At 36.5% G+C, this 9,469-nt stretch overlaps 2 non-coding genes across 2 annotated transcripts; both read left to right on the top strand.

The window, feature by feature from the left end:
* The first annotated feature begins 2,846 nt into the window (after positions 1-2,846).
* On the top strand, positions 2,847-2,923 carry TRNAT-CGU (transfer RNA threonine (anticodon CGU)). The gene has a single exon. It is a non-coding gene; the product is annotated as a tRNA-Thr (tRNA).
* A 264-nt stretch (positions 2,924-3,187) lies between these two features.
* TRNAT-CGU (transfer RNA threonine (anticodon CGU)) lies at positions 3,188-3,264 on the top strand. Its single transcript has one exon. It is a non-coding gene; the product is annotated as a tRNA-Thr (tRNA).
* Positions 3,265-9,469: the final 6,205 nt, after the last annotated feature.

The raw sequence follows: 9,469 nt of genomic DNA, 5'->3' as shown, positions 1-9,469 counted from the left end.
AGATTCCACGCAGAAAGTAACCGTAGTACATTCATAAAATTATCGCCTACGGTTAAGTCTTCATGAGTTTCATAATAAGGAGAATAAGAACAAGTGGCGATGATGATGAAACTATGATTTTTTTTTTAATTAACATGTTCCCTCCCATTCATCTGCCGCGATTTATGTAGCTTCATACACGAAGTAGCAGTAGTCGCCGATAGATGTCGGCGGCGGGGCATTGAACTCTGCGCGGCAAATGAAAATCGATTTAGCAAGGTTAGTGAGCCTCTAGCGCACGAAAGCAGTTTTCTGCATAATAGGCTGCCTGTGACGTGGGGAAATTCTATCAATACTATGCTCTGTTCCTTTTAAACACAACTGCAGACTTTATATTATCAAAGTAATTCCATTCAGCACTTGCAGGCTAAAGTTTTCATGCGCAGTGCAACTCCATATGGTATATTCACACACGTGGAAAGTTGAGAGAGAATAAAAGCAAATTCAAAGTTCATATAGTTACAGTTAAAAGAATAGGAATTTAATTGAATTAAAGCTAAGTTTTGCTTGTGGTAGAACATCATGCTGCGCTCTTGTTAAGCGATTATTAATGTATTATTAATTTCTGCAGAAGATTGTCGCTGGTGCTTTCACTCTTAGGTTATGTACACAGACGTTCAGAGATATCTGACCCCTACTAATCGATTGTAATCGATAATTTGTTGGTGTGAGTTTTTGTTTCTAGATGGCGAGGATACTATTCAGTATCATCAATCGTACACTGACGTTCAAAGGTATCCGACCTACGATTTTATGATCGTGTAAGCGAACTTTCTAACCACGGGATAAGTCAGAACCAAAAATATAAAAAATTGACAAACTTTGAAAGAGTTCCGCTAGTTCTCAGTAGGTGGCACAATTATTAGGAGACGTTAAAAAGTGTCAGGAAAAATGATTTTGTAGCTTAAACATATAGGGCCGTATTCATAGACATTCTTAGCGCGGGCTTTCGGTGGATGATCAGCGTTTTTCGTGTTCATAAACCAGTGTTAGCGATAGGATATGATTTGAATTCTGTACAAGTAACCAGTGGATAGCCGGGGCTAGTTTAGCACACTCGTAGCGCTTGCTGCGAAATGTCTATGAATAGCACCCATATTATTCTTCTAATAGACAGTATCAGCGGTTTCCAGCCAAACTCAATGTTGCTTTACAATCAGTAGAGTGGGATGAAAAATTGAATAACACGGGCATATTTATCTGCGATTGGCAACAGTGACTATTATCTTCGTCATCTATTCATAGAAGCAATAATTAAAGAATCCACATATACACCAACAAATTATCGATCACTATCGATTAGATATCTTTGAACGTCAGTGTACATAAATATACCTGCATTACACAATTCAATATTTCATACCTCTCTGCTGATTGTAAAAAAAAAACACTGGGTGTAGGTGGTAATCGCTGGTATTGTCAATTATGAGAATAATTTATGCTTAATCTACATCATCATTTTACCCGACACTTTTTAATCTCCCCAATTATGGTGTCACCTGTTGAGATCTAGCGGAACTATTTCAAAGTTTGCCAATTTTTTATATCTTTCGTTCTGACTTATTCCGTCGTTAGAAAGTTCGTTTACACGATCATAAAATCGTAGGTAAGATCTTTAAACGTTAGTGTACAAGGTGTCTAATTTAAGCCGTTCATATTTGTTTAGGCAGCGAAAATAATCAGTCCAGACATGTGGGAGGTATTTAATGGTTTCGCAGGCGGAATCAGGAGACTGTATAACGCCCACTGACACCGTCACATGCATGTTACGAATTTTAGTTTCCCTGTAATAATTTTATGTTAAACATGTGCAGCCGACCTTTTATGTTAATTATTTATTTGTTTCGGCTTTCCAACGTTTCTTATAGTCATGTTTTTCATTGGATAGTGTTTGCTTTTCTCATATTATTTCTTAATACGTACGTTATATGCAATCCCTCAAATTAATTTGTTTTGTTTCATTCGGAATAAATAACGGACATAATAAGAAGGTGCCTGTAAAGAGCAAACAGCGTAGAGTTTTAACTCAATTTATTCGTTATGGTAACAATTGTTATTAGATAACAAAATAGATAAATTCTGTAGGACCAAAAATCAAAATTTACGTACAATTTATACATTTATTTAAAGATATTTTGAGTATGTCACTTCTAGCGACACTACCACGAGAACTTCACAACCTGAATAACGTTGAATTCAAATTATAACATACTAAATGGTATACTACGTACGAGATCAATGACAACCCGCAATGCAGGGTGAAGGTTGCTAATGCTGCAATACGAGTAATATTGTGATAGTTCTTTTTGTGGATTTATTACAATTTTACTGAGCGAGAGCAGGGCCGGTTTTGTGCAGCAACTTGTCCACGAACATTCCCTTAATGGCTTAATACATTGACACAAAAAGCGATCTTCGTCTCTCTCAGTAAAATTATAATCAATTCTCAAAAAGAACTATCACAATATTACTCGTATCACAGTGTTACCACCTTTACCCTATACTACGTATTGGAATATCTTGTATACAATTTATTCTGTCGCTATAATTCACTTTCGGTTTCGTTCTGAAAATAAATTTTTAAATGCTACAATTGTTTGGAACAAATTTCTGAACATTTAAAGGACAAAACTGAAATTATTTAAATCATTTATCATCAAAATACACTGGTTTCTTAATTGACTGAGCATATTGGGAATTAAATGAATGGCTTTCCGAAAACACGTTGTGAAATGTTTCATGTAAAATAATTTATCTCGAAAACAAAGCAAAAACGAGCAAAATTGTATTAAACACCGTGGATCGTGTCCCGGCATAGCTCAGTTGGAAAGAGCACTCAGCGCGTAGACCTGAGAGGTCCCGGGTTCGATTCCCGGTGCCGGAACGAATTTTTCTCGAATTAAATGGTGATAATACACATTGGCTACTTCATAGTAGTCGTGTAATATTCAGTGAGGTAGGTGAGACCTCATATATAATGAATATGTGATGTATTAACTGTTAGCAGTTGTCACAAACTGATGTTGAATATGGCCATAAAAAGTCATTTAAATATGCGCTCCTGCATGTATGACTTACATTGTCTAAAGTGCAGGTAGTAAGGCCGTAAAACATTACGAGAGGAGTTTGGCCAGCACCGTGGATCGTGTCCCGGCATAGCTCAGTTGGAAAGAGCACTCAGCGCGTAGAACTGAGAGGCCCCGGGTTCGATTCCCGGTGCCGGAACGAATTTTTCTCGAATTAAATGGTGATAATACACATTGTCTACTTCATAGTAGTCGTGTAATATTCAGTGAGGTAGGCGAAACCTCATATATAATGAATATGTGATGTTACACTTTTTTGGTTGAAATATCTCAAAGAATAACCTCCTTAAATTAATGACATTACTTACGGTTCACTCTGTATTGTAATGTAAGCACACGAACGACGCACAAATCAACTGTAAAGTGAGCAATTAGAGAGGGCACTTTGTGTACTGAAGGTGAAGGCTGGAAAACATAAATAACCCTATCGATTATTTTTGTTGCAGTCAAATGGAAATAAGCGTATGTGTTAACTATTAATATTTGCGAAGTATTTAAAAATATAAAAATATGAAAGAAATATGAAACTTCACTTAAAAAATGAAGACTCGAAAGCTTATGAAATATAGAAAGAAATTCAGTTTATTTAGGTTCGAGCCACCGGCGTAGCTCAGTCGGTAGCGCGTTCGCCTGCTGATCCGGAGTTGCGCTCGGGCATGGGTTCGATTCCCGCTTGGGCTGATTACCTGGTTGATTTCTTTACTAGGTTTTCCCCAATGCTAGGTAATCTATGGCGATTACTCTGTCCCATCTCTCTATTACCAATTCCATAGACGCTAAATAACCCAGTAGTTGATACAGGTCGTTAAATAATCAAGTAAAAAATTATTTAGTCCGCAATAGCCTAAAACATAAAGATTTTTTATTTTCTCTAGTAATACCATTCCAACGTACTTAAGAGAACATGGAAGGAGTGATAGTAGGAGGGAAAAGTATAAAGTACATAATATTTGCTAACCATATGGCGTTGTTAGCAGAAGAGAAGATGATACTAAGGAGTCTACACCTGTGGAGTAACGGCTAGCGCGTCTGACCGCGAAACCAGGTGACCCGGGTTCGAATCCCGGTCGGGGCAAGTTACCTGGTTGAGGTTTTTCCTCAGCCCAATATAAGCAAATGCTGGGTAACTATCAGTGCTGGACCCCGGACTCATTTCACCGGCATGATCACCTTCATTTCATTCAGACGCTAAATAACCTGAGATGTTGATACAGTATCGTAAAATAAGCTATTAAAAAAAAAAGGTACTAAGGAATATGATACTGAAGCTAAATGACAGCTGTGAGCAGTATGGAATGAAGATAAATGCAAATAAGACGAAGATCATGGTCATAGGAAGAAAAATAAAGAAGGTAAACATGCAAATTCTAAAGGAGGCAGTAGAGCAAATGAACAGCTTCAAATACTTGGGGTATACTATAAGCAGTAACATGAACTGCTGCTAGAAAGTCAAAAAGAGGATAATAATGGCCAAGGAAGCTTTTAATAGGAAAAGGATCATCATCTGCGGACTTCTGGAAATTGAACTAAGGAAGAGACTAGTGAAGTGCTTTGTATGGAGTGTAGCATTGTATGGGGCTGAAAATGGGACATTACGACGAAGTGAAGAGAAGCGAATAGAAGCATTTGAAATGTGGATATGGAAAACAATGGGATGTGTGAAGTGGACAGACAATAAGAAATGAAGCTGTGTTGGAAAGAGTGGGTGAAGAAAGAATGATGCTGAAACTGATCAGGAAGAGGAAAAGGAATTGGTTGGGTCATGGCTGAGAAGGAATTGCCTGCTGAAGGATGCACTGGAAGGAATGGTGAACGGAAGAAGGGTTAGGGGCAGAAGATACCAGATAATAGACGACATTAAGATATATGGATTATATGAGGAGACAAAGAGGAATGCAGAAAATAGGAAAGATTAGAGAAAGCTGGGTTTGCAGTGAAAGACCCGCCCTTGGGCAGAACACTGAATGAATGAATGAATGAATGAATGAATGAATGGTTAGGGAATCAATTTTTTCACTTCATTTCATTACTCTTCAATGTATTTTCATCTCATGTTTCTACGAAATCAAATTGTACTTTATTTTTAAATTTATCATTGTTCCGTATTCTCTCCTCAATCATATTGTATTTTTCATTTAACCTCTGCTTTGTATTCTGGATCCTAGTGGTCAGCCGTAGATTTCGGCCAGATGTCCAAAATTGTGGAATTTGTTGTAGAAATATGTTTCTCCTCTGTGGCTTTCATTTTTTTTACTGGTTTATGTTTTACTTATAGGCCTACTCCGTGATAAAAGTAGTGTTATTTAAACAACAGGGCAGCTTGTCTGCATTAATATTGATATAGCGTTGATTATGCTGCCCAAGCTCACATCGAAATGTTATGGGAGAACAAGCCTTTGTCAATTGCACAGGAGAGGGAATATTTACGATTATATTGAACTCCACGTTTTAGTCAGTGTGTAAGTTGCGATGTTGATGAGCGTGTATTACAAAGCATGATATGAATACGTAGTTAGTTGTTGGCTGTCCAGGCAGATCGCTGAATCAATTCCGTCTACAGATCTCACTTGTTTTGTTCATATTAACAACCTTGTTTCAATGAACTCATTTTCCATTGTAGTATTAAAGTCTTTCTCCTCATACAAATTATAGCCTGCAGAAAATATGAATTTCGCGAAAATGTTATAAACTTTCTCATACGTTTTACGAGTTTCGCGATAATTGAATTCCTTTGTTATGCTGCGAATCATATTACGTATAGTTTAAAAGTAGGTGTTATTATAAGCACTCTGTTTCTAGTAATGTATAAGACAATCTAAGAAGAAAAATGATAAGGAACTATGTCTTCTCAGTTTAAAAACTCGCTTGTATTTCAGACACTTGATAATATGAATTCCTGCAGGCAAAGAGATTTTAACATGCAAATTTTAAATTTTATATGAGAGAAAAAAAAATTGAATTCCTGATAGAATTCTTTTTAATCAGTCATACACATTTATTACACATTTATTATTACAATTATTACAATCAAGAAACTACAAAATAGAAATTAAATATAGTAGAAACAAAAATACATTAAAAACTAGTGTATACATAAAACAAGAATGAATATGTCAAAAACTCAAACAAAACAAATATAAATTAAAAAATTTACCCCCGAATCAATAAACGCTCGTGGTCGGGAGTTCAGAACCGCACTATAGATAAGCAGAAAGAAGAAGACAAAATAAACAATTAATATAAGCAATAAAATAGAACGGAGCTTATATGATCAAAAGCAATCACAATTGAAAAAGTTCATAACCAATATTCACAGTATGATGAAGGATGGATAGAACAGAGAGAATTTTTTTTTTTTTCAAAATTGAAAATGGTGGCAGTTTACTGTGCAGTGATGAAGCGTTTCCCTCATAACTCATAAACTTGTTAACCTTTTCATGTTCTCTCACTTTTATTTTATTGCTGAAACTCATATTCATTCATTCATTCATTCATTCATTCATTCATTCATTCATTCATTCATTCATTCATTCATTCATTCATTCATTCATTCATTCATTCATTCATTCATTCATTCATTATCTTATGAGCAATGAAGCTTTAAGATGTGGAACAAGTCAAAATTTTACAATATTACAATTACAATTTTTACAAATTTTTGCAATATTTTACAATTTTTACACTTTTATAATGTAGTAATTTTCTACAATGATGAGGTGAGGTCCGAGGATTTGCCAAAAGATTACCCTGCATTTGCCTTTTGGTTGGGGAAACCTCGGAAAAACCCAACCAGGTAATCAAATCAAAGGGGGAAATGAATTGATGCTGAGGACTCGCCATAGAGACCATCCGGCTTCAGTCCCACGGCAGGGGGAAACCTCGGAAGAAACCATTCAATGAGACCAAAGGGGGATCCAACCCAAACCTGAACGCAGCTCCGGATCAGCAGCCCAGCGAGTCTGCCGACTGAGCTACATCGATGGCTTTACTAAAAATATACAATACATAGCCAATCAGATTATTAAATTTACAAGCGCAAACGATCATTCATCAGTTGACCTATATGTATAATGCAAAACAAGTTAATTAAATTTAAGGCATAAACAATTCAATCAGTTGTGATATACAGAAATTGATGATACATATCATGCAAACTACTTCAAATTACATTTATTATATTTACAATTTCGTGCTCTTTCAAGTACATTCCTTAATTAATAATTTTTTTTTTTATTTTGTGTTAGAAGAAAATACTGATATTTGACCATTTTTAAACGAATTTATTTTTTATCAGATAGTCTATCAAAGGCAGGAGGAGTGATCTTGCATCATATTGTAAATATAACATGTATAAATACACACAAAAAATTTCATCACAGAATGTTGGGTAGTTTTTTTAGTTATGTGGGAAACGCTTTGTCACTGCACAGTGAATTGAATTTTGAAAAAAAAAAAAAAAATGTAAATAATTTTTTTAAATCGTAAAAATATGTTTTTCGTATAGCAGAAGGACAGTGTTTTAAACATACCAATTTTCATTATTGTACAAGATACAGTAGTTGGGAAAAAATGTTGAATAGCCTATTTCCAAAATTTTACTGCTGTAAGCTGTACCTAACCCCTTAAATTATAAGACATGATCAGCAAAGAGATAGAACATTTTTAGGTAACTTCCATGTATTGTGGATCCCTATCACCACGGCATGGCGCGTCCTCAGGTTGCGGATCGAGGAGACGGCCTCCAGATATGGAGGGTAGCTATGAATATATTGAATAAGCAGTCGCGGACAGCCGATGAGGGGTGGTCCTCCAGCTTTGGGGTTGGGCGAAGGGCTAACAACCCATCACCGTAAAAAACAGCTTGTTACGAAACCTTCAAATAAGCCTCGGAATAGGACTGATTCTCTGGCACGACCACAGCAAAGGAATAAGGTTTTGAGATTTGGTACTTCGAATGTTACAAGTCTATATAGAACAGGAGGTGTAACATTAGTAGCAAAAGAACTAGCTAGATATAGAATAGATTTTGTGGGAATACAGTATGTTAGGTTGGATGGGAATGGCATAACACAAAGGAGAAAATCCACAAACGATTAGAGACATCACGGGAATTTTACTTGATGCAAGTAAAGAGATAGGTTTGGAAGTAAATCCCGAAAAGACAAAGTATGTGATTATGTCTCGTGACGAGAATATTGTACGAAATGGAAATATAAAAATTGGAAATTTATCCTTTGAAGACGTGGAAAAATTTAAATATCTGGGAGCAACAGTAACAAATATAAATGATATTCGGGAGGAAATTAAACACCAAATACATATTGGAAATGCCTGTTATTATTCGGTTGAGAAGCTTTTATCATCCAGTCTGCTGTCAACAAATCTGAAAGTTAGAATTTATAAAACAGTTATATTACCGGTTGTTCTTTATGGTTGTGAAACTTGGACTGTCACTTTGAGAGAGGAACATAGGTTAAGGGTATTAGAGAATAAGGTGCTTAGGAAAATATTTGGGGCTAAGCGGGATGAAGTTACAGGAGAATGGAGAAAGTTGCACAACACAGAACTGCACGAATTGTATTCTTCACCTGACATAATTAGGAACATTAAATCGAGACGTTTGAGATGGGCAGGGCATGTAGCACGTGTGGGCGAATCCAGATATGCATATAGAGTGTTAGTTGGGAGGCCGGAGGGAAAAATACCTTTAGGGAGGCAGAGACGTAGATGGGAAGATAATATTAAAATGGATTTGAGGGAGGTGGGATATTATGATAGAGACTGGATTGATCTTGCTCAGGATAGGGACCAATGGCGGGCTTATGTGAGGGCGGCAATGAACCTCTGGGTTTCTTAGAAGCCAGTAACTTATATGCAGTTCAATAAAATATGCATTTGTGTAAAGTTGGCAGTCTAATCCTAATCGAAGATTATGAAGTCTTCAGTTACAGTAGTCTATGAGGTCCTTTAAAGGATTGAGCCCATTACTTATTTTCAGTGTTGATACATGTATTGCTTTCCGAAAATAATTTTATTTTGTATTAATTTAAAATGCTCAGTACAAATGTTGACGACATATTAAAAGCTCTCTCTCTGCGGTCGGTAAATTGAATCGTACTTAGTGCCTGTTGTGTGCACCTTAATGCTCAGCGATAGCGCTGTGCATTGTTTTGGTAGTTCCCCGGGGATTATAAACCATACTGCGTCATATTTTATGCGACGTTTTATCGCTCATCAATGCGTGGGCGCCGTGGTTGAGTGGAATCTGTGGTGATAATGGCGTCGACGGCGCGCGAGGGAAGACTTGCCCTTGACCCGTTTCCGTGCATTACGCGAGTAGAAAC

Source organism: Periplaneta americana, chromosome 7 (genome assembly GCF_040183065.1).
Source record: "Periplaneta americana isolate PAMFEO1 chromosome 7, P.americana_PAMFEO1_priV1, whole genome shotgun sequence".
Lineage (NCBI taxonomy): Eukaryota > Metazoa > Arthropoda > Insecta > Blattodea > Blattidae > Periplaneta > Periplaneta americana.
The sequence above is the reverse complement of the archived record's forward strand: the minus strand, read 5'-3'. Positions and strand labels throughout refer to the sequence as shown.